We start from the raw sequence: 22,528 nt of genomic DNA, 5'->3' as shown, positions 1-22,528 counted from the left end.
GTTAATTTATGTTGGTTGGAGATCTAGTATATAGGCATATCTTGCTTCCCTAATGCACTTTGTGTAGTGGGTGGACCCCTTTTTGGTCCCCCAAAGGACCCTGCTCTTCCCACTATACAACTCTCAGTCTGTGGCTTCCTGCTGCCTCCATTCCCCTCCTGACATCATTTCATTGCCCCTTTGAAATTATTGATTTTTTTAGTTTCTTATATAGCACAGCACATTATGTATCTCCTGATATATTCTGTGCTGCTGGGAGTCCGTGCTACTTCCACTTTGTAACTCCCAGTGTGTGGGTTTGTGCTACCTGCATTCCCCTCCTCACATCATTTCACTAGCCCTGTCATCACTGACATATCATGCATGTCCTGATATAGTATGTGCTGCAGGCCCACCCCAGGGGTGCTAGTGGTGTATTACCCCCACAGTGTTTGTTCCCAGAGTGTAAGTCATATGTGTAGCAAGTATGGTGTAAATTGCTTCGACATTCCAGAGTTATGCTGTCTGCTGAAAAACTCTGTGCTACTGACTCACCCCTAGGGGTGCTAGGGTGTCTTACCCCCACAGTGTTTGTTTTCAGCTTGTAAGTCATATGTGTATGGTTGTAAATTAGTCCAGGCATTCGGGAGTTATGCTGTCTCCTGAAATACTCTGTGCTGCTGCCCCACCCCTAGAGGTGCTAGGGGTGTCTATCTCCTACAGAGTTTGTTCCCAGAATGTAAGTCAGATGTGTTTCAAGTTTAGTGTAAATTGCTCCAAGGTCTTCCACAGTTTTGCTGTCTGCTAACATACTCTGTGCTGCTGACCACCACAGTGTTTGTTTCCACAGTGAAAGTCATATGTGTACCAAGTTTGGTGTAAATTGCTGCAGGCATTCCAGAGTTATGCTGTCTGCTGAAATACTCAGTGCTGCTGCCTCACCCCTGGGGGTGCTAGGGGTGTCTAACCCCCACAGTGTTTGTTGCCAGATTGTAAGGCATATGTGTACCAATTTTTGAGTACATTGCTCCAGCAATTCCGGAGTTATGCTGTCTCCTGATATACTCTGTGCTGCACCTTAGGGGTGCTAGGGATTTCATATTGTTTTAGTTGCTTCCGCCGTGTTTTATTACGCCCGTATGTCAAATTTGATGATCTTCACTTGTAAACTGTCAATTTGTATAGAAAAGACAGAAGGACAAATTTTTATTTTTATATATTGGATTTTTTTTCACAACTTCACACTGCCGACTAACATTGCTTATATTTATTAATGTAGTGGCACAGCATCTACTGAGTTTTATTGAACACGCACAAGTTGTACAAAAAAAAATACTTTTTTTTTCTAGTTTTCTCACAAATGACAACATCACCAAAACCTTTTATGGGCACCAGTGTGCACTTTACACCAGTAAAGGGTTAATATTTCCCCTATATATCTGGCTGCAATGTAGGCATTAGACATTGACAAAAAAACACCAGTGTGCACCAAGGGTTAATGCTGCCCCTATATTAGGAGCTCTGGGCTGCACTGCGGCCAGTTACTTGCTCAGCACCAGTATGACTGTACACCAATAAAGGGTTAATAGTTGGTGGTTGGTTAATGAAACACTGTCCTGTATTAGCTCTGGGCTATATGCACCAGTAGATACAATGATTGTCAATACTATATTTGCTGCCTTGACAGTCAGACTCTCTAGGATGCTCCCTCTCTGGCTTCCTCCTATGTGAAATGGTGCCCAAATCACAGCAGAAGGCAGGGTTGAACCATCCCACAGGGGCACAGGGGAAACCCTTCGGTGGTCCTCACCTCCTCCTAGGGATCAGATTCCAGACAGAGCACTTGAATTATACATTATACATATGTTACATTATATTGCAGAAGACTATGGTGGTCATTCCGAGTTGATCGCTCGGTAATTTTCTTCGCATTGCAGCGATTTTCCGCTAATTGCGCATGCGCAATGTTCGCACTGCGACTGCGCCAAGTAAATTTGCTAAGAAGTTTGGTATTTTACTCACGGCATTACGAGGTTTTTTCTTCGTTCTGGTGATCGGAATGTGATTGACAGGAAGTGGGTGTTTCTGTGCGGAAACTGGCCGTTTTATGGGAGTGTGTGAGAAAACACTACCGTTTCTTGGAAAAACGCGGGAGTGGCTGGAGAAATGGGGGAGTGTCTGGGCGAACGCTGGGTGTGTTTGTGACGTCAAACCAGGAACGACAAGCACTGAACTGATCGCACTGGCAGAGTAAGTCTCGAGCTACTCAGAAACTGCACAGATAAGTCTTTTCGCAATATTGCGAATCTTTCGTTCGCAATTTTGATAAGCTAAGATTCACTCCCAGTAGGTGGCGGCTTAGCGTGTGCACTGCTGCTAAAAGCAGCTTGCGAGCGAACAACTCAGAATGAGGGCCAATATTGTATTCATTACAAAGCATGCTGTGACTAATCTGGTGCATTGTCATGCAGCACTAGTGGTATTTACTATATACTAGGTGACTCATCACGCCCTACAGGCGCTCTTCACACCATCGTAAGGGGCTATGCCCCCTTATCTCTTGCAAGCCCTTGGGGCATGCCCCATTTTCATTTTTATTATGTGGAGTATTACCTAAAATCATAATTTTGTTGTTGTTAAATATTGGACGGACAAAAGGCGTGCGATGGTAAAGGGGCCATAGCCCCTTGCGACGGCATGAGCAGCGCATGCAAGGCACGATGAATCACCTAGTAGGTGCTGTGGTTGGGGAAATGGCGGGTGCGCAGGGCGCGCCCTGGCGGCTGACAGAGACTCGGGAGAGGGGATTTGGGGATCCTCAGTGGGCGCAGCAGCGGTGGGAGGTGGCCTCATCCTCCGCCTCATCCTCATCATGACATCCTGTGCCAGGGCTCAGCTGCCCTCCTAACCCCAACACAGGAGCCGTGAACCGCATGGATGACCGGGAATGTCTGGCCGGGAAGATGGCGGAGAGGTAACATCAGCTGCATATTTGGCCAGATCTGTGAGTCTATGACTCTGACTCCACCCAGCATTGTGACTCCGCCTTGCTTTATGAAATGAGTCACAGAGTCACAGATCTGGACAAATATATATAGGATATTTCAAGGGCCTCAGACCATGCACTCTCTAATGGTTAGTCAAGCCTCTGCACAGGCCCCTCTGGAGACTGGCCACACCCGTATACATGGGCCCCAACCACTGCATCCCCCTGGTGGGCCCTTCATGCCCCAGTCCGACACTGGTGTAAGGGAATTATATTGAATCCAAAACACATGAGATCCAACGCCAGGAAGATGAAGTTTTTGCCTTGTTTTTGAATCCAAGGGTGGTGGTAAAACATAAAGCCACAGCTTGGGTTCACTCTGAAACTAACAGTTCATGTGGACTCGGTTTCCTAGAATGTTCTTAGTGCTTAGAAGGTGCACCTGCATTTTCCTTTTTATTCCTGCAAGCCTCAGCAAGGGAGCACTACTTTTTTGTTTAAAATTTCCTTCCAGAATTTAAAAGTATTGTATGCGATGATCATTTCTTCATTAGTATTAAAGTAAATATTTTCCATTCTATTAGTACAAAGTGTATCAGATTGAGATGTGACAGAAAAGGCAATAGATTTTGGCATTTGTTTTAATCCTATCCAGATTTCATGTGTTGACTCATCAGTGTAATCTTTAGAAAAGGAAAAAAAAAATTGGCAGTAGTACAGTACTGTATGTGTAAAATAAGCTGAAGCAGGGGACATGTCATCTGCACCTTAAGCAGACAACTTGCTCACACTGAGCTGTTTGTGTCAAACTGTAAAGTGCTGCTGAATATGTGTTGAAAGAGGAGTGCGCTACTGTGCATACTCCAGTCTTCCTGTACACCAGGGAGGCTTACACTATCCCAAGATGGTCACAAAGATCTCTACTGAACATGTGCAGGAGCCTCTTGTGTTGTGTGACATGGTAGGAGGCAGAAGTCCCATAAATCACTCTAGGGAGACATGCAATTAACTGCAATTCACAACATGTTCCAGCTTCCTTGCACCACTAACCATTTGCAGTATACACTAACCAGTTGGTGAGTACAGCTGTACCTTTTACTGTAGCTATCAAGAAAACAACTACACTGGTTAAGTAACTGAAATGTTCATAGCTTTAGTCAACCACTGGTGTGTCCCTATATAACTCTGCAATCTCAACACCTGCACACATATAGTTTACAACAGTAATTAATAGTGATGTGCACCGGAAATTTTTCGGGTTTTGTGTTTTGGTTTTGGATTCGGTTCCGCGGCCGTGTTTTGGATTCGGATTCGTTTTGGCAAAACCTCCCTGAATTTTTTTTGTCAGATTCTGGTGTGTTTTGGATTCGGGTGTTTTTTTACAAAAAAACCTCAAAAACAGCTTAAATCATAGAATTTGGGGGTCATTTTGATCCCATAGTATTATTAACCCCAGTAAACATAATTTCCACTCATTTCCAGTCTATTCTGAACACCTCACACCTCACAATATTATTTTTAGTCCTAAAATTTGCACAGAGGTCGCTGGATGGCTAAGCTAAGCGACCCAAGTGGCCGACACAAACACCTGGCCCATCTAGGAGTGGCACTGCAGTGTCAGACAGGATGGCACTTAAAAAAATAATCCCAAAACAGCACATGATGCAAAGAAAAAAAGAGGTGCACCAAGGTCGCTGGATGGCTAAGCTAAGCGACCCAAGTGGCCGACACAAACACCTGGCCCATCTAGGGGTGGCACTGCAGTGTCAGACAGGATGGCACTTAAAAAAATAGTCCCCAAACAGCACATGATGCAAAGAAAAAAAGAGGTGCACCAAGGTCGCTGGATGGCTAAGCTAAGCGACCCAAGTGGCTGACACAAACACCTGGCCCATCTAGGAGTGGCACTGCAGTGTCAGACAGGATGGCACTTAAAAAAATAGTCAGCAAAATTCTGCACTGTCCTCATACTATAATACTGCGCACAACTACAATGCAGCAGAGATATGGATAGTATACTTGACGACACAGAGGTAGAGCAATGGACTACTGTACCATACTGCTATATATATATATACTGGTGGTCAGCAAAATTCTGCACTGTCCTCCTACTATAATACTGTGCACAACTACAATGCAGCACAGATATGGATAGTATACTTGACGACACAGAGGTAGAGCAATGGACTACTGTACCGTACTGCTATATATATATACTGGTGGTCAGCAAAATTCTGCACTGTCCTCCTACTATATACTGCGCACAACTACAATGCAGCACAGATATGGATGGATAGTATACTTGACGACACAGAGGTAGAGCAATGTACTACTGTACGGTACTGCTATATATATACTGGTGGTCAGCAAAATTCTGCACAGTCCTCCTACTATATACTGCGCACAACTACAATGCAGCACAGATATGGATGGATAGTATACTTGACAACACAGAGGTAGAGCAATGGACTACTCTACCATACTGCTATATATATACTGGTGGTCAGCAAAATTCTGCACTGTCCTCCTACTATATACTACAATGCAGCACAGATATGGATGGATAGTATACTTGACGACACAGAGGTAGAGCAATGGACTACTGTACCATACTGCTATATATATACTGGTGGTCAGCAAAATTCTGCACTGTCCTCCTGCTATATATTGCGCACAACTACAATGCAGCACAGATATGGATGGATAGTATACTTGACGACACAGAGATAGAGCAATGGACTACTGTACCGTTACTGCTATATATATACTGGTGGTCAGCAAAATTCTGCACTGGCCTCCTACTATATACTACAATGCAGCACAGATATGGATGGATAGTATACTTGACGACACAGAGGTAGAGCAATGGACTACTGTACCATACTGCTATTTATATACTGGTGGTCAGCAACATTCTGCACTGTCCTCCTACTATATACTGTGCACAACTACAATGCAGCACAGATATGGATGGATAGTATACTTGACGACACAGAGGTAGAGCAATGGACTACTGTACCGTACTGCTATACATATACTGGTGGTCAGCAAAATTCTGCACTGTCCTCCTACTATATACTGCGCACAACTACAATGCAGCACAGATATGGATGGATAGTATACTTGACGACACAGGGGTAGAGCAATGGACTACTGTACCGTTACTGCTATTTATATACTGGTGGTCAGCAAAATTCTGCACTGTCCTCCTACTATATACTACAATGCAGCACAGATATGGATGGATAGTATACTTGACGACACATAGGTAGAGCAATGGAATACTGTACCGTACTGCTATTTATATACTGGTGGTCAGCAAAATTCTGCACTGTCCTCCTACTATATACTGTGCACAACTACAATGCAGCACAGATATGGATGGATAGTATACTTGACGACACAGAGGTAGAGCAATGGACTACTGTACCGTACTGCTATACATATACTGGTGGTCAGCAAAATTCTGCACTGTCCTCCTACTATATACTGCGCACAACTACAATGCAGCACAGAAATGGATGGATAGTATACTTGACGACACAGAGGTAGAGCAATGGACTACTGTTCCGTACTGCTATATATATACTGGTGGTCAGCAAAATTCTGCACTGTCCTCCTACTATATACTACAATGCAGCACAGATATGGAGCATTTTCAGGCAGAGAATGTAGATATTTGCAGCACACTGAGCACAGATATTTGCAGCACACTGAGCACAGATATTTGCAGCACACTGAACACAGAAACTGAGAGAACGCAGCTACGTCCTCTCGCTATCATCTCCAATGCACAAGTGAAAATGGCGGTGACGCTCGGCTCTTTATATGCAATACGAATCTTGTGAGAATACGACAGCGGGATGATGACGTTCGGGCGCGCTCGGGTTAACCGAGCAAGGCGGGAAGATCCGAGGCTGCCTCGGAACCGTGTAAAATAGGTGAAGTTCGGGGGGGTTCGTATCTTGACGAACCGATCCCGCTCATCTCTAGTAATTAATAAAATAAATAATTGTAGGATCTCCCAAAAATTTTAAAATTGTGTTGTCTGGTTGCAAGAATCTGCAAACCCATTGGTCTGTGCAAAGTGAAAAAATAATGATATACTGTACAAGATCAACATATTTAGCAGAATCACTTGCTTTTATGTCCTCATTCAGCTTCTTTAGCAGTTTTTCCAGTAGTTTGATTGACTTGACTGGCAGTGTCATATGACTTGACTGGCAGTGTCTCAAATCAATTCAGTTGATACAAGTTCAAATAGTTTGAGAACTGTAGCTTGCATAAAACTGAAAGGACTGGTCAGTGTGCTGCAGAAAGTACAAATGTCCCCCTCCTCTCTATCGCTTAGCTTGATGCATACGTGTAGGTCTTAATGGCCTGCTACTATGGCAGATTGTATTATATTTTCTGTTAAACAGAAAATGTTCAACATGGGGTATGGAAAATGTCCAGCAACTTCATAGGCCATAGACATTATATGCATGGGCCTCTCCTTCTTGCTGAAACTATTAAGTTTACTGTTAGTGCAAAGCATGGTGTGTGTTGAATTAAACCAGTTCACAGTACACATGGGGAACAGTGTTTGATCCTTTATTGGTAATAGGGAATCAGTGGAAAATATTTAACATGTAGAGACATTTAGCTATACAGATGTCATAATCTAAACCTTAGTTAGGTAAGGTATATGTCTCCACTTTGGCGCTTCTCAGGATTAACATGTATGACCACAGTTCTCATCAGTGATGTGAAAAACAGGCTAGATGTAGACTCTTCATGCATCCTTTTATCAATAGAGGATCTAGAAACGTGTTAACATGAATATCCCACTCATAATGGATGCTATCAGGAGAATAACATAGAACAGAGAGACGAGTAGTGCGGAAATCCTTGACATAAAAGGATAATTTAATTTCATAAAATGGCAATTGTGCCTGCAAAGCATCTCCAGTGACAAAGCTCTCCCACCAACAGTCACAAAGGGCGGCACAGCACACTTCCGGACCCTCGCCTTACCCTTGTCGTGAGATAGCAGATGGTAATGCTCTCAGTCACAGAATGCAGGAGTCCAGCCACTGCTTGACGCATTTCGGGTATTTACTTTTTCCAAAGCGGAGCTAAACCTACTGCAAAACCACTATTCGCCAGGAGTGCTGCACTCCTTCTTGGAATCTGTTTCAGTAGCACTATCTACAAGGATGCTGCTTCCCTTATTGGAATCCATTGTAGCACAATTGTTGTCAGGCTCTGGAGCCTTACCTCCGGTGGGTGTTCCCGCGGGTTACCGTCCCGCTGGTTGGAGCGGCTGGGAGCTACTGGCGGTGGGTCCTCCTGGACGGATGTGCGGCTGCTAAGGGCTGGGGGCCGGTGGTCTGGAGAGCCAGACGCTGCGACGGGTATCGCTGCGGTAAGGTCCTCTAGTGGTGACACAGTATAGTGTGTCAGAGACAGAAGCTGGCTAAAGCTGTGTGCTAACAGCTAAGTATGTTTCCTGTGCTGGGGGCAGCCATGTTGGAGACCAGAGTATTACCAATGAAGTTCCCAATATGTGTCCAGCCAATCCTGCGTGTTCTCCCCTTACAGAAGGGGGCTGGCTCAGAGGGAGCGTGCCAGTGCTTCAAGTTACCTCCTTGTGAAAGGTTCTCCAGCTCTGTGCTCCCAGGTTACTTCTGGTTCCATGGTCCTGGTTGCTCTCATCTATTGGTTACCTAAATGCTGCTGCAATCCTGATGTCTGAGTCAGTTGCCACTCGTGGAAGCACTCACGGGGTACGAGGTCGTAGAGGAGCTCCAGGTGCTAACGGCGGTTCCCGCAGTCATTTTCATTTCCTCAAAGTCCAAGTTCGTCAGACTTGTCTTTCAATAACAAACCACAGTCTTCATTTCTTCGGAGTCCAAGTTCTTCAGCCTTGTCTTTCAATCACAAACCACAGTCTTCATTTCTTCAAAGTCCAAGATCATCAGCCTCGTCTTTCAATCACAAACCACAGTCTTCATTTCTTCAAAGTCCAAGTTCTTCAGCCTCATCTTTCAATCACACACCACGTCTTCATTTCTTCAAAGTCCAAGTACCTCAGCCTCATCTTTTAATCATAAAACACAGTCTTCAGTTCTTCTTTACCAGAGTTCTTCAGCTTCAAGTAATTTAACCATAGACTTCCAATTTCTTCTATTTCTCCAATATTTGTGTACAGCCTGATTATTCATTAAAACTACAGTTATCTTCCTACGATGTCCTCCTTTTCTTTACGCCCTCCAGCCAATGTTAACACTTAGTTTGGCTTCCATCCCATAAGGAGGAATTACATTCATCCACCTCGTTTACTCTCCTCACAGGTAGCTGTCCCTTCAGCCACAACTCAGTTGTCGGAACCCCAACTTACGCCGAGCATGACAATTGTTCACCAATGGTGCTGTCTGCAGTAGCAGATCCCACCGTCTTTCAGATCCCATTGTTTGTGCTAATTATGTGATCTAGCAGCTACCGAGCAGCTCTTGTGACTCTGGCATATTAACATGCTCCTTAGTTACATCCATTGCCAGAATATTAAGTTCACTGTTATCCTGTGAGTTAGTTCTCTGCTACTTTGAAATCTGATTGAATCCCTGTGTATGACCATGGCTTATCTGGACTTTCCCTCTGCTATTTGATTTGCTATCTGGTTTTGTCTTTTGGATTTACCTGATGATTCGTTTGGATCATCCCTGAGACTAATCCTCCACAAGTACATGTACCAATCCTTTGGCTTGCCTGACTACCAATGTCTGATTTCTGGAGTTCAGGCAGCACACGGCAGTGATACAATGTAACGCCTATGCGCTCCATTGTAGCCAATGGTGGGAACTTTGCGGCCAGCGGTGAGGTTACTTTCGGTCAACCGCTGTCCGCAAAGTTCCCACCATTGGCTACAATGGAGCGCATAGGCGCTACATTGTATCACTGCCGTGTGCTGCCTGACAGACACTACAGGAGCACACAGCCAATCAGGAGGGTGCCACGACGTGGCGCTCCCTGATTGGCTGAAGGGACCCTCTTTGACAGAAGTCAGGGGGGGTCCTGGCAGTCGGGGAAAGGGGTCCCATGTGTAAACATGGGACCCCTTTCAGTGCGTGGTCGGGTTTCCGTTTTATTTTTTTGCCAAGTACGTGGATTATTCAAAGGTCGGATTCTTCACTGGATTATGTAAGTATAATTTTTTTCACAGGTACCCCTAGGATTCTACATGGAGAAGAGGACCGAGCCTCGTGGGAACATAGGTAAGTATGTGTGTATGTTGGTGTGCATGTATGTAATAAAGTTATACTGTCACGGTGTGTGTGTCCTGTTTTTATTTGGGTATTTTTTTAGTAGTAGTACTACAGGTACCAGCGGGACCAGTTTTCCACCGCATGCTGGTACTTGTGGTTCTCCAAGTACCAGCTTGTGGGGGAGGCTTTCTGGGACTTATAGTACTGCTACTAAAAACAATATTCACATTTTTTCACAAGGCTATCAGCCCCCCATCCGCCGCCCTTGGATGGGGGGACAGCCTAGGGCTTCACCCCTGGCCCTTGGGTGGCTGGAGGGGGGGGACCCCTTGATTGAAGGGGTACCCACTCCTCCAGGGTACCCCGGCCAGGGGTGACTAGTTGGGGTTTTAATGGCACGGCCGCAGGGACCGATATCAAAGTGTCCCCCGGCTGTGGCATTATCTCCCCAGCTAGTGGAGCCCGGTGCTGGTTTCAGAAATACGGGGGACCCCTACCTTTTTTTGTCCCCCGTATTTTTGGAACCAGGACCAGGCGCAGAGCCCGGTGCTGGTTGATTAAATATGGGGGAACCACTGTCATTTTTCCACGCATATTTTTTCAACCTGGTCCGGCTCAAAGAGCCCGAGGCTGGTTGTGCTTAGGAGGGGGGACCCCACGCAATTTTTTTCAGATTTTTAAACACTTTAATCAACTTTTTAAGGTACACAATGAAGCCCTGCACGGATCTCACCGATCTGGCCGGGATTCCTTGTGTTTTGTCAGGCAGTGTTTTACTCATCACTCCCGTAAAACACTGCCTGATATTACGAATCACATCGACATCGGAAAAAACGATTGTGTAAAACTCGGCAGCTTAGTGAATGATCGTATCAGGATTCAAAAAGTTGCAGTAAAATGCACCCGATACCATTCGAGTTCAAACACCCTTCAAAACGGCCAAAACACGAATCTTTGTAAATACTGGCCATAGAGTTAACTTAATACATGGCATTTGCAACTACAGAATGTATCTTGCCGTGAATGACCTGGCATTGTGTGCTAGCACTACTAAGCTAACAGAATGAGGATGCTACAGGGACTGTTACATTACTGCTGAAAGCAATTTCCCTACCAAGCGCCTTCCACAGTCATATACTACTGAAATTAGGACCTAATTCAGACCTGATCGCCACAGCAAACATTTTCTCTAATGGAGAGAGAGTTAGATTTAGGTGGGGTGTGTTCAAACTGAAATCTAAATTGCAGTGTAAACATAAAGCAACTAGTATTTACCCTGAATAGAAACAAAATAACCAACCCAAATCTAAATCTCTCTGCACAAGTTATATCTGGCCCACCTGCACTGCACATGGTTTTGCCCATTAGAGAAAATTTTTGCTGTGGCAATCAGGTCTGAATTAGGCCCTTAGTTTGACCAGTACTGCTCATCCACATATCTATAGTCAAGAAGTATACAGACTGTACAATTGCATATTCTATTAAGTGAATTGTAGCTCACTGCAGCACCGGGCTTCAGCTCTGTCATGGGCTGTAGTGAGCAAATTGAGAGCCAGAAAGCCTCACGGCACAAAGCCTTCAGAAACCTTGCCAGGCTTTTGCCAGTAGTGCTAGATGGCCAGCCTCGCCATAGTCACTAAGGAATTGCCAGGTGAAAAGTCTAGGGCTTTGAACCATGAATCTTACCATGACACCACCCCCCAATACAATGTACAATGCAAATCACAACACTTGTCTAAGGAAGTAGGTGGATATAGGAGGCTGGTCTAAACTCTTGGGAGTCTAGTAGACCTACAGTCATATTCAGAGTGTCTGAGACACTCCAGGAGGGTAGACAGGTATGTTCTACTGTGATATATAGATGTGATATAGTATATGAGGGGTGTGCAGTTTTGTTTCTGAATGTGCAGTGCATAGATATAGTAGACACAATCTGACTGTCTGGATGTGAACTGCAATCTCTGACTAAAGTTCTTGTGAAATGGCATTTCCCCCCCGTATTTTTTCAACCTGGTCCGGCTCAAAGAGCCCGAGGCTGGTTGTGCTTAGGAGGGGGGACCCCACGCAATTTTTTTCAGATTTTTAAACACTTTAATCAACTTTTTAAGGTACACAATGAAGCCCTGCACGGATCTCACCGATCTGGCCGGGATTCCTTGTGTTTTGTCAGGCAGTGTTTTACTCATCACTCCCGTAAAACACTGCCTGATATTACGAATCACATCGACATCGGAAAAAACGATTGTGTAAAACTCGGCAGCTTAGTGAATGATCGTATCAGGATTCAAAAAGTTGCAGTAAAATGCACCCGATACCATTCGAGTTCAAACACCCTTCAAAACGGCCAAAACACGAATCTTTGTAAATACTGGCCATAGAGTTAACTTAATACATGGCATTTGCAACTACAGAATGTATCTTGCCGTGAATGACCTGGCATTGTGTGCTAGCACTACTAAGCTAACAGAATGAGGATGCTACAGGGACTGCTACATTACTGCTGAAAGCAATTTCCCTACCAAGCGCCTTCCACAGTCATATACTACTGAAATTAGGACCTAATTCAGACCTGATCGCCACAGCAAAATTTTTCTCTAATGGAGAGAGAGTTAGATTTAGGTGGGGTGTGTTCAAACTGAAATCTAAATTGCAGTGTAAACATAAAGCAACTAGTATTTACCCTGAATAGAAACAAAATAACCAACCCAAATCTAAATCTCTCTGCACATGTTATATCTGGCCCACCTTCACTGCACATGGTTTTGCCCATTAGAGAAAACTTTTGCCTTGTGCGATCATGTCTGAATTAGGCCCTTAGTTTGACCAGTACTGCTCATCCACATATCTATAGTCAAGAAGTGTACAGACTGTACAATTGCATATTCTATTAAGTGAATTGTAGCTCACTGCAGCACCGGGCTTCAGCTCTGTCATGGGCTGTAGTGAGCAAATTGAGAGCCAGAAAGCATCACGGCACAAAGCCTTCAGAAACCTTGCCAGGCTTATGCCAGTAGTGCTAGATGGCCAGCCTCGCCATAATCACTAAGGAATTGCCAGGTGAAAAGTCTAGGGCTTTGAACCATGAATCTTACCATGACACGACCCCCCAATACAATGTACAATGCAAATCACAACACTTGTCTAAGGAAGTAGGTGGATATAGGAGGCTGGTCTAAACTCTTGGGAGTCTAGTAGACCTACAGTCATATTCAGAGTGTCTGAGACACTCCAGGAGGGTAGACAGGTATGTTCTACTGTGATATATAGATGTGATATAGTATATGAGGGGTGTGCAATTTTGTTTCTGAATGTGCAGTGCGTAGATATAGTAGACACAATCTGACTGTCTGGTTGTGAACTGCAATCTCTGACTAAAGTTCTTGTGAAATGGCATTTCCCCCCCGTATTTTTTCAACCTGGTCCGGCTCAAAGAGCCCGAGGCTGGTTGTGCTTAGGAGGGGGGACCCCACGCAATTTTTTTCAGATTTTTAAACACTTTAATCAACTTTTTAAGGTACACAATGAAGCCCTGCACGGATCTCACCGATCTAACCGGGATTCCTTGTGTTTTGTCAGGCAGTGTTTTACTCATCACTCCCGTAAAACACTGCCTGATATTACGAATCACATCGACATCGGAAAAAACGATTGTGTAAAACTCGGCAGCTTAGTGAATGATCGTATCAGGATTCAAAAAGTTGCAGTAAAATGCACCCGATACCATTCGAGTTCAAACACCCTTCAAAACGGCCAAAACACGAATCTTTGTAAATACTGGCCATAGAGTTAACTTAATACATGGCATTTGCAACTACAGAATGTATCTTGCCGTGAATGACCTGGCATTGTGTGCTAGCACTACTAAGCTAACAGAATGAGGATGCTACAGGGACTGCTACATTACTGCTGAAAGCAATTTCCCTACCAAGCGCCTTCCACAGTCATATACTACTGAAATTAGGACCTAATTCAGACCTGATCGCCACAGCAAAATTTTTCTCTAATGGAGAGAGAGTTAGATTTAGGTGGGGTGTGTTCAAACTGAAATCTAAATTGCAGTGTAAACATAAAGCAACTAGTATTTACCCTGAATAGAAACAAAATAACCAACCCAAATCTAAATCTCTCTGCACATGTTATATCTGGCCCACCTTCACTGCACATGGTTTTGCCCATTAGAGAAAACTTTTGCCTTGTGCGATCAGGTCTGAATTAGGCCCTTAGTTTGACCAGTACTGCTCATCCACATATCTATAGTCAAGAAGTGTACAGACTGTACAATTGCATATTCTATTAAGTGAATTGTAGCTCACTGCAGCACCGGGCTTCAGCTCTGTCATGGGCTGTAGTGAGCAAATTGAGAGCCAGAAAGCATCACGGCACAAAGCCTTCAGAAACCTTGCCAGGCTTATGCCAGTAGTGCTAGATGGCCAGCCTCGCCATAATCACTAAGGAATTGCCAGGTGAAAAGTCTAGGGCTTTGAACCATGAATCTTACCATGACACCAATGTACAATGCAAATCACAACACTTGTCTAAGGAAGTAGGTGGATATAGGAGGCTGGTCTAAACTCTTGGGAGTCTAGTAGACCTACAGTCATATTCAGAGTGTCTGAGACACTCCAGGAGGGTAGACAGGTATGTTCTACTGTGATATATAGATGTGATATAGTATATGAGGGGTGTGCAATTTTGTTTCTGAATGTGCAGTGCGTAGATATAGTAGACACAATCTGACTGTCTGGTTGTGAACTGCAATCTCTGACTAAAGTTCTTGTGAAATGACAAGGCACAGATATACAGTATATACTGTAAGCAGCACTGCACAGTGCACACCAAAGAAATCAGCATATTTACTTCCCTCACAAACTCATTTTGGACCTCAACAGATACGACTGGAGAGCCATGATCTTCTACGACCACAAGAGTTGTCTGCGCCAGTAGAACAGTTTTGACTGACTGCGAGCTGCTTTGGGGGAGGAAGTACAATCCCAAACTACTGTGTTTGAGTGGTTTTCAGAATTTCAGTGCTTGACACAAGAGGCGTGCCCTGAGGGTAATGGATGGGGAGACACTGGCTAGTACCAGAGCCAGATTTACACACAATACATGAGTCCAAGGGTTCATGTGTCCTTAATAAAAAGGTAAAGCAGTATACTGTATACTGCTGGAAATTTGGTGAGTTTTGATCAAAGATGTGCAGAAAAGTTAAGTAGGTGAGACACTTTTTACTCCATAGTTTTGACTATAAAAATGGCAAGAATAATAAAAAGAAGATATTTATAAAATATTCTTTGTATTTTTCTTATACTTTATATAGTCAAAACTCACCTGCCTCATCTTACAACATGTCAATGAGTGAGATGCCCTTGAAAGATGAGGAGTGCTGTGGACAAATTTTGTCTGCCATCACCAAGAATAATGTTGCTGCCATGCACGCCATAGGTGAGGTGGACACCAGGGTGACCATGGCCCAATTAGAGAAGGAGATAGGTTTCTCACTGGGATTCATCTGCTTGATACTCCACTAAAAGCTTGGCCCAAGCAAGGTTTCTGCATGCTGGGTACTCCATCAGCAGACTTGAGTAGAAGGAGGCTCGGGTGACTTGGTGCCACAACATGCATGTCAGGTTTGATGAAGGTCACTCAAACTCTGGGAGATCATCAGTATATCATCAATATAATACTTTTTGTGCATCTGGAAACTTATTGCACATCCCTCATATGGTGGCATTTTGCTATATGTTTGCATGGAGATAATACTTTTTATAAGTCATGGTGGCCGTTTATCTCAAATAACTATGATCAGTCTGTAACTTTCACTCTTATATTTATACATACAGCCTATATTTATACATACAGATGTGCCCAGCATCAGCCTGCAAATGAATGCTGTAACCGCAACTTGTTTGCCATGGAGCATTTTCTGGGCTATGGCTAGCCACAGTAGGCTGTAGGTAATCGCTACTGCGACTAGTACAGATGCAGCAGGCGATTACCCGCAAGCTGATGCAGGACACATCTATACAGCATGCATCACTAAATTTTCACTTTAAAGAAAAAAAAAAAGAAAATGATAGTGTTTGGCAAACAACTAGTTATACAGTAGATACAAGACTAATACTATTTGCCATTGGTGGGAGGATGGGAGGGATAAGACTTGTTAGATAACTTAGATGTGAAACAGATGCCCTAATGAGTGAGCTCAGAGCAAAAACAAAAGGATAAAAATCAATATCTTGATGCTTATGTCTATACTAGAGGCTGAGACAAAGAAAACATTTGCACTTTGCTTTTAAGCTATTTGCTGCATAGCAATATCTTTCAAATGTTTCAACTGCTCTAGAAAAGAAGGAAGAAAAAGCTATGTTAACAATAGATTTGTTTTAAAAGAAACAAAACATAAACATGGTATTATTTAGGTAATTCATGGCAATCTGATCTTTTACCACCCCCCCCCAAGGCTAACAGTGACTACATGTTAATATGTATTCATTAATTATACCCTAGCATTTTCCTAGCTTGGAGGCAGGCTGGTAAAAATAAATGACCAGAATGAATAAAATTGTTTCAAATAGCTCTTTTTTTCACAGCAATCCATGGTAATCACCAACTTGCACGGATAAGCCATGATGAGCGTCCTTCTCTCAGTACTAAGCAGGGACCGGTTGGCAACTTTTGACTTGAGGGTCAAACCTAAGTGTCACGTCTGTGTTTTTTTTGTGAATTTGAACTGGGTTGAAGAACCACAGCAGCGACAGACTCTATAGGCTGGAAACTTGAAAATGTAATGAAATGTATTTGCATGAGTACAGAGCACTTTATGTGCACTAACTCACTTCTTTGCCCATGACTATTTTTTTTAGACCGCTATTTTTTGATTTTCAAGACTCACTTACATCAGGCATGGTTCCCAAAGACTGGCGTATAGCGGAAGTTGTGCCAATATTCAAAAAGGGAAGTAAATCTGAACCAGGTAATTATAGACCAGTAACTCTTACTGTACATCTATAGTGGGGAAAGTACTGGAAGGTATTTTATGGGATAGTATACAGAAGTTCCTTGAAGCCAATAAGGTTATTAATAGGAATCAACATGGATTTGTGAAGGATAGATCATGTCAAACAAACGTATTAGGCATTTATGAAACAGCGCAAACCAAGATCAGGGTAAGGAGATGGATGTAATCTTTTTAGACTTTGCTAAAGCTTTCAACAAAGTACCACCCATGAGACTTATATATAAGTTACAGGAACTGGGGCTAGGAAGCAATATATGCATGTGGGGTAGAAGTTGGTTGGATGATAGGGAGCAGCGAGTTGTGGTAAATGGAACTTTTTTCGAATTACAGTAGACAGAAGTACTAAGTGGCGTGCCACAAGGGTCTGCACTTGGACCACTATTGTTCAACATTTTCAGAAATGATCTGGCAGTAGGTCTAGAGAGCATGGTGTAAAATTTTGCTGCCGATACCGGGGGGGGGGGGGGGGGGGGCGACGACACTGAGGCTCTTCAGTATGACTTATTTAAACTGGAAGCATGGGCAACAAAATGGAGAATGAGCTTCAATACAGACAAATGTAAGGTAATGCACTTTGGTAGCAAGAACAAAAATACCACCTACATACTAAATGGGGTAAAACTAGGGGATTCTGTACTGGAAAAAGACTTAGGTGTTCACTTAGATAACAAACTTAGCAGTAGTACCCAAAGTAGGATTGCAGCAAAGAAAGCAAACAAGGTAATAGCATGCATAAAGCTGGGAACTGATGCAAGTGATGAGGGTATTATCTCCCATACACCCTGATGGTTACACCTCTGATGCCTTTATGTCAATAGCAGCCGCTATGGATCACAGCGCTTCAGCCAGCTAAACAGTACACGGCGCGGCATCTCCTCTCCGCTGCACAGCTTATGTGGGCAACGCAGGACATCTGACCGGGGACGCCCGGTTTACTAACCAGCCCATCGGAGAGGTATTAACTACTGCATTGTACGGGTGTTGCACAGACATTCAGTTCTGGAACTCCATTTTGTTTTACTGATCTCCCAGTGTTTGATCAGCAGCTAGCATCGGCAGCTGTGGATAGAGACTGCAGTCTTCATCTCAGTCATTACCTATTGGAAGGTTTCAAGTTCTATCTGACACTCTGTGACAAGTGTTGTGTGGTTTTTTTATTCACATTGTTGTTTATTGGTATTACCATATTGGAATAATCTTAATATCATTGTTATTAAACATTTTATTTTTATATGCTGACTCTCTCTCTCATATTTTATTTCTGACATACAGCGCAGCCGTTTTTTATGTATTCTGCATCCACAGGAGGTCTGTAGTTAGTTATCCAAGAAGTTTGGTACAACCTCCCTGCCCACCTGACAGGAAACAAATCATGGCAAGGATGTGACTGATCTCCTACAAAATTTCTTGCCCGTTTCCTAACTCTGGACAAATATAGCTCCTGAACGGAGGAAGGAGATCTACACCAATAATTCTTTCCGTTGTCCTAACTTCACTTTGAGGTCAGATCCTACCTAGGTCAGTAGCTGAACCAAACCACACTATAATTGAGCAGCAAAAAACAAACTCAATTATTGCTAATACAAAAGAGTCAGCAACTCCTGTGGTATCTTAAGCTGCCACAAACTCATCCATTTCCACATAATGCTTCCTATCTGTCAAAAAATCTAAAATGCAGTGACAGGTGGATACCGGAACCCCCAAATGAATCAATTTGATATACAATATTCCTGAGACTGAACTGAAGTCCATGAACGGGAACCTTGCAAAGGTACCTAGCAGATCAAGATGTTGTAAAATATAATGCAACCCCATATTGATTTCATACTCCACCGATCTTTCTGCCCGGTAAGAAATCTGCAAGGGGTCCAAATGGGAACCTGCTGTCTCTTTCAGATGGTTCAACACAAAACATTCAAACATTTTCATGACCACAGACGTCAAAGTGATTGGTCTGTAATCACTTTGGCCTGTGATAGTAGATTTCTTTGGTACCATAACAATTGTAGAACACTTAAAACAGGAAAGGACTAAAAACCTATTAAAGATCTTTGTGAAAACAGGGGCCAATTATTCATCACAGGTTTTTAGAGCAGATGATGACACACCATCCAGACCAGATGCCTTCCTAGACCTTAACTGTCTGACCAGCTCAGACACCTCCACTTGTCCAACCTGCAAGCCTGGGGGAAAACTCCTAGGTTTAGAAGGAAAAAAATTGTAAGAGGTTCCTTCAATTGAACAGTATACTCAGAACTAGCAAATAAAGTAGGTTCAGACTTTTCAAACCTGCAATAAAAAACATTCAGCTAGTTGGCCAATTCCGTCTCAAAACAGCGTGGGTAGATGGTTTCTTATAATTAGTAATAGCCTGCATGCCTCTCCACACCGATGCAGGATCATTAGAACTTCTTTATCAGCTTATTAGTAAAGCACCTTTTTGTCTCCCTGGTCTCCTTAGTCAGTGTGTTTCTGGCCTGACTATACAGAACCCTATCCCGACTGCTGTAGGCCTCCTTCTTGGCACGATGAAACTGCCTAAGCTTACCATTAAACCAGGGTTTTTTTATCACTAAAAATACAAAAGGTTTTTAATGGCACACACATATACTTACAGAAGCTGATATACACTAAGTAACTTACCCTACCTGTGTCTCCATGCTGTCTTCTGTGGCACTCCAGAGCGCTTATGCCATACAGGTATACCCTCATATAAAGTACACAGCTTCCTATACTCTGATTGGAAGTTTGTCCCAAACATCCAATATTCATAATTCAAGTTAGTGCCTGAATATTCTCATAAAAGTTTTCTCTGCAAAAAATGAACTGTATACTGCTTGTAAGCAGAACCTATCAAAATAATAGCACTCACCCATGGCCTCCCTTGCTGTTCATTAAAATGTAGGTGCCATTTGTCATTCTGGCAACTTTGTTTACTGGAGTATGTACCTCATATGTCAAAGATGTCACGATCCGGGTATCTGGACGCCATTTCTTACCTATCAGATGCCTTCTAAGGCTGGCTCAGCGCTCCAGGACCGGATCCCATCTGTCATCCTGATGTGCACATTCCTGCATCCTCTCCTGTCTCTCTGGACGCAGTCACAGTAAAGCCTTATACATCTGGCATGGCGTCTCCCGCGGCCTCCGCCGCCGTCCCTGAGCTTCTGCATTCAGAGTGGCGATTACGTCAGCCGCGGCCTCCGCTGTGTCCGCGTAGTCGGATGTGCATCTGTCAGCCTGGCGTCTCCTGTCTCCGGTGGCCGGCGCCGGCATTACTGTTTTCCAGACCACATGGATTACAATCCAAACTTCCCTCCAAGTGTCTGCATGGGCGCAGCCATCTTGGATTCTGTCAGCTGATCATTCCTACCAATCCGGTGTCAGTATTATTAATTTGCATAATTGCCTAGCCAATGCCTTCCTTGCTGCAGGTATAAATAGGTTGTGCCTGAGCAAGGAAGGCGTCAGTGCTTTGGTTGTCAAACCTAGTTCCAGTTTGTCTCTCTCCTGTGATTGTCTTCCAGGTTCCAGCTCCTGTCTCCCGACTTCTGCTATAGAGACCCGCACCAGCATTCCATCTGCGGTGTAGCCTGACTCTCCGATCCATTCTGGACTCACCTGTTTCCAGCTACAACAATCACCTGCTTCCAGCCCAGCTTCCAGCAGTGTACAGCTTCTCTTAAAGGGCCGGTGTACCAGCATTCCATCTGCGGTGTAGCCTGACTCTCCGATCCATTCTGGACTCACCTGTTTCCAGCTACAACAATCACCTGCTTCCAGCCCAGCTTCCAGCAGTGTACAGCTTCTCTTAAAGGGCCGGTGTCCTTTCTGCAGTTTACCTCTCTCCACCGGTATTATTATTTCTCCGTTCTCAAATTCTACATTTCATCCATATTGCATCGCTCTCAAGCCTCATTTATTATTTAACTGGTTCCAGCCAGTATCCACTCCGTGCCAACACCTGTCTGGTTCTAACCAGTACCCACAGCAGCATTTTATCTTCAGCAGTCCAGCTTTCCCTGGAACACCAGCTGGCACGACCCTGGGCTTTCTGCATTGCTACAGTTGAGCCTGGTAAGAACTTTCCAACTTGCAGATAATAAGAACTGTCTCATACCACCAGAGCTCTGTGGCCCCTGCCACCCTGTAGTACCCAGGAACTGTATTATTATTTCTCTGCTGATTTTTATGTTCTTTTACTGCTACTGTGATGCATGGAGTTTGTCATAAATAAACATCATTGACTTTTATTCCTGGTTGTCGTGGTCACGCCTTCGGGCAATTCTTCTATATGTCTAGGGGTCTGATACAACCTGCCAGGTTCCATTACACCTCAGCCCCTACAACTGAGGCTGCCTCCCGTCAGCTCAGGCCCTCAGTTGTGACAGTAAGCACTGACCTAATGAATCCAGCCGGAGACCAGGATCAAGCGGCCAGGCCAATGCAAGAACTGGCAGCCCGACTTGAACATCAGGAGGCTGCACAGGGCCACATCATCCGCTGTCTCCAGGATCTCTCTACTCGGCTGGATGGGATTCAGACAACCCTCCGTGGATCAGACGCGTCCGGTGCGTCAACCACAGTGACTCCAACTATAACCCCACCTACCTTACCCGTTTCTGTTCCACGTCTTCATCTTCCAACGCCAGCAAATTTTGACGGATCTCCAAGATTCTGCAGGGGATTTCTCAACCAGTGTGAGATTCAGTTTGAGCTACAACCTGGCAATTTTCCCAGTGACCGTACAAAAATTGCCTACATCATCTCTCTTCTCAGTGGCTCAGCCCTTGACTGGACATCACCGTTATGGGAGAGGTCCGACACCCTGCTATCTTCCTACACTGCATTCGTGTCAACATTCAGGCGCATCTTCGACGAGCCAGGCCGGGTAACTTCAGCTTCGTCTGAGATTCTCCGTTTACGCCAGGGATCACGTACTGTAGGACAATATCTTATACAGTTCCAGATCCTGGCATCTGAACTGGCATGGAACGACGAGGCCCTGTATGCTGCATTCTGGCATGGTTTATCCGAGCGTATTAAAGATGAGTTAGCTACCAGAGACTTACCCTCCAAGTTAGATGAGCTAATCTCACTTTGTACGAAAGTTGACTTACGTTTCAGAGAGAGAGCAACTGAGCGTGGAAGATCATCTGCTCCAAAATCTTCTGCTCCTCCTCCTCGCCAACTGTCACCAACTAAAGATGAACCCATGCAAATTGGCCGTTCCCGTTTAACTCCTGCTGAGCGCCGAAGACGTCTCTCTGAGTCTCTCTGTCTGTATTGTGCAGC

This window comes from Pseudophryne corroboree, chromosome 9 (genome assembly GCF_028390025.1).
Source record: "Pseudophryne corroboree isolate aPseCor3 chromosome 9, aPseCor3.hap2, whole genome shotgun sequence".
NCBI lineage: Eukaryota > Metazoa > Chordata > Amphibia > Anura > Myobatrachidae > Pseudophryne > Pseudophryne corroboree.
This window is presented reverse-complemented; position numbering follows the sequence as displayed.